The sequence below is a fragment of the Macrobrachium nipponense genome, chromosome 9, assembly GCF_015104395.2.
Source record: "Macrobrachium nipponense isolate FS-2020 chromosome 9, ASM1510439v2, whole genome shotgun sequence".
NCBI lineage: Eukaryota > Metazoa > Arthropoda > Malacostraca > Decapoda > Palaemonidae > Macrobrachium > Macrobrachium nipponense.
The window spans coordinates 87,040,400-87,045,213 of record NC_061110.1 but is presented as its reverse complement, the minus strand read 5'-3'; positions in this window follow the sequence as shown (position 1 = coordinate 87,045,213).

The window sequence follows — 4,814 nt, the reverse complement described above, 5'->3', positions numbered from 1 at the left end:
GTTAGAAATGCTGAATAAAACAGAGTCGACTTTTATTCTAGGTTCATATATCATATAGTATACCTATCGATCAAATTCAGTCTTTTTCAACTGTATTTCTCCATCGAGTGTTTTTTGAAAAAAGTTTAAGTATAGTTGCAAGGGTTCTGGGAAAATCATTTCACTATTCAAATAACCTTTTCAAAAAGATGGTGATTGCTAACTGAAGTAGTAGTGCTCTTGTATTCTACATTCAAATACCTTTCTCTCGTGAAAATTTCCACTGCGGATCATAGCTACATATGATCTCTTAGATTAAAAAAGACCTACCAGAGATTAGGTAATCTAACTTTGAATAAGGAAATATGAATATTTTTGATAAATATAAAATTCTTCATGGAAAACTTATTAGGACTTGCTCGGCCTCTTAACTAACCTACTACCTAACTTTGGACTATCCTAAGAAGCCTAGTGAGAGGGTAGCCAGTATCGATCGATCTTTGCCTAATTTTACCCCAAGTATGCGATGGTGGATGAGTACACACTTTAGATATACTAGCAAAATAGGACTACTACACTGCTGCCGCATCATTATGACAGCTCGTGTTTCTTTAGTGCTAAGCAAGCAAGCAAGAGCAAGTCTGTGTAGAGATTTATTCAGATTCACTGTAAGAGAAAATCCTCTCTGCATCAATGCTAATCACACAGCTTAAATTTATACCATATTAGATGGAAAGGTTTTAGGAATACTGAAAATGTTATTTTCAATATAGTTACAGAGTATGGACCTATTAGTATCGACCACAGCACAATTGAATTTATACATTTGGCTAGGAATATTTTTACTAATCATATCAGCGGTGGAAATTTCCACGAGAGAAAGAAGGTATTGAAAGAATGAAGAGCACTTCTACTACTTCTACCTACTACTTTAGTTAGTAATCCTTTTTGAAAAGACTATTTGAACAGAGAAATGATTTTGACTTAGTATACTACTTATTATTTAAACTTTTAAAAATAATAATACTTGAATGAATAAAGAAGAATACAGTCTCGGGTTTGATTTGATCTTGTAAGAAGAACGCGCACATATACTTCTTATTCCTACTTGGAGTAAAATTATTATTAGGCCAAGATAGATACCATCGACTACCATCAATCGTTAAGGACCGATAGTCTAGGAGATAGGTAGGTAGGTTAGTTAGTTAAGCGCTGATTAAGTTCTGCATATTTTCTCATTCAAAGCTAGATTAATTCAGTAGGCCTTTTTAAATCATCTAAGAGGGAGATCATATATGATCATCGTCAACGATGGAAATTTCCACGAGAGAAAGAAGGTATTGAAAGAATGAAGAGCACTTCTACTACTTCTACCTACTACTTTAGTTAGTAATCCTTTTTGAAAAGACTATTTGAACAGAGAAATGATTTTGACTTAGTATACTACTAATTATTTAAACTTTTAAAAATAATAATACTTGAATGAATAAAGAAGAATACAGTCTCGGGTTTGATTTGATCTTGTAAGAAGAACGCGCACATATACTTCTTATTCCTACTTGGAGTAAAATTATTATTAGGCCAAGATAGATACCATCGACTACCATCAATCGTTAAGGACCGATAGTCTAGGAGATAGGTAGGTAGGTTAGTTAGTTAAGCACTGCTTAAGTTCTGCATATTTTCTCATTCAAAGCTAGATTAATTCAGTAGGCCTTTTTAAATCATCTAAGAGGGAGATCATATATGATCATCGTCAACGATGGAAATTTCCACGAGAGAAAGAAGGTATTGAAAGAATGAAGAGCACTTCTACTACTTCTACCTACTACTTTAGTTAGTAATCCTTTTTGAAAAGACTATTTGAACAGAGAAATGATTTTGACTTAGTATACTACTAATTATTTAAACTTTTAAAAATAATAATACTTGAATGAATAAAGAAGAATACAGTCTCGGGTTTGATTTGATCTTGTAAGAAGAACGCGCACATATACTTCTTATTCCTACTTGGAGTAAAATTATTATTAGGCCAAGATAGATACCATCGACTACCATCAATCGTTAAGGACCGATAGTCTAGGAGATAGGTAGGTAGGTTAGTTAGTTAGTTAAGCACTGCTTAAGTTCTGCATATTTCCTCATTCAAAGCTAGATTAATTCAGTAGGCCTTTTTAAATCATCTAAGAGGGAGATCATATATGATCATCGTCAACGATGGAAATTTCCACGAGAGAAAGAAGGTATTGAAAGAATGAAGAGCACTTCTACTACTTCTACCTACTACTTTAGTTAGTAATCCTTTTTGAAAAGACTATTTGAACAGAGAAATGATTTTGACTTAGTATACTACTAATTATTTAAACTTTTAAAAATAATAATACTTGAATGAATAAAGAAGAATACAGTCTCGGGTTTGATTTGATCTTGTAAGAAGAACGCGCACATATACTTCTTATTCCTACTTGGAGTAAAATTATTATTAGGCCAAGATAGATACCATCGACTACCATCAATCGTTAAGGACCGATAGTCTAGGAGATAGGTAGGTAGGTTAGTTAGTTAGTTAAGCACTGCTTAAGTTCTGCATATTTCCTCATTCAAAGCTAGACTAAATCAGTAGGCCTTTTTAAATCATCTAAGAGGGAGATCATATATGATCATCGTCAACGATGGAAATTTCCACGAGAGAAAGAAGGTATTGAAAGAATGAAGAGCACTTCTACTACTTCTACCTCTACTTTAGTTAGTTAATAATCCTTTTTGTAAAGACTATTTGAACAGAGAAATGATTTTGACTTAGTATACTACTTATTATTTAAACTTTTAAAAATAATAATACTTGAATGAATAAAGAAGAATACAGTCTCGGGTTTGATTTGATCTTGTAAGACTACCATCAATCGTTAAGGATCGATAGTCTAGGAGATAGGTAGGTTAGTTAGTTAGTTAGTTAAGCGCTGCTTAAGTTCTGCATATTTCCTCATTCAAAGCTAGATTAATTCAGTAGGCCTTTTTAATTCATCTAAGAGAGAGATCATATATGATCATCGTCAACGATGGAAATTTCCATGAGAGAAATAAGGTATTGAAAGAATGAAGAGCACTTCTACTTCTACTACCTACTACGACCTACTACTTTAGTTTAGTTAGTAATCATTATTATCCTTTTTGAAAAGGTTTTGAACAGGGAAACGATTTTCCCTATTGACCACACAGCACAATTGAATTTATACATATTTGGCTAGGAATATTTTTACTTTTAAAGATAGGATAGGAAAATAATACAATTTTATTATTATTCAGAATGTTAAGACTTTCTTTTTAATCATTTTAGAAATTTGCTTAAAGAATGTCCAAGTGGTTGGTTGTAAATCTATTCTTATATGAAAGAATTGTTTAATTTTTTCAGAATGTAAAAGTTCATTAATGTTCTAGATTTGGCCATAAAGGTGCCTCCAGGAACTCGTCATTCTTTTATATAGACTTTTAAGTATTTGTTTGTCTCATATCACTTAAAAAAACGAGTGGTACAGGACCATGATGTACGATCACGATATACCACCCTCAAGAAAAGTACATTATAACGCATCTTCCTGACATCGGAGTAGAAAAGATCTTTAGCTCCGTTTATCACCAACAATGTTAGGAGGATGCGTTATAATGTACTTTTCTTGAGGGTGGTATATCGTGATCGTACATCATGGTCCTGTACCACTTTTTTACCCTAGCGCCACTTTTGAAAACAGTATTTCGGCAATGTCTCTCACAAACTTTGTTGGTTTGTTCTAAGACATGCCTACGTATTGGAGCTGGTATCTCTCACACACAGCGAATTATGGAATGGCCGGAGCTCACTGCAGCAGCATTGATGTATCGCAACACCTCAAGTATAACCACACCACTGATCATTTAATGATAGCCCAGGAATTGTCAGGCTGTTACAAGATGTGCTGTATTTCTCGGAAACTTGTCTGAAAAACCGTTTGAGCGTGAATAAAAAGAGAGGCCATACAGAAGACAGAAGAACTATTTCGACTCGTATAGCTAGCTAGCAACGGCCTCCATTTTGAGCGCTGTTTGTTTACGTCTTACGCGTATGAAATGCATCCCAGGACAAACGTCCACTTGTAGAAAAAAAAACTATGCAAAACGCGGAAAAAAAAACTAGCAAGTTGCAATGCGATTTGTATTAGAGACGTAATTATTATTATTATTATTATTATTATTAGTATACTTATACAATGGCGAAATAATCCCGGTTAGAACAGCTGATTTCAAACCAAAATATTTCTCTCTCTCTCTCTCTCTCTCTCTCTCTCTCTTAACGACGAACAAATTTTTGTCTTCTACAATTTTCTCTCCTTTTACTTTGCACAGTTTGAGTAATTAACTCAATATTTAGGAAAGATTTCTGTACAAGAAATGTAATATTTCTCCTCTTATAGCTAATTTTGACCACTTTTAATTCACCTGGAAATTATGCTTAGGTAACGAACTGTAGGTACGCTTCCTGCTTTCACTCTCAGCCTGACCAAGGTCTGACTAGTACCGTTATCTCGGCGCTTTGCCCAAAGCAGACGACGATAGACAATCGTAAATCTATCTCTATCTCTCTCTCTCTCTCTCTTTATCCCTTCTCTACTGACACATTGAGCTAAATATATATATAGTATTTTAACATAAAGCTAGTTCGTAGTATCTCACAACAAAATTAGACCAAACGCAAAGAATCGTATATCTACAAACATTTCGTCTCACTGACAAGGCCACCACTATAACGGTGTTGCGACAGTGAAAGTGTTCGACAGCACAATACTCCAGTGTTGTTCACG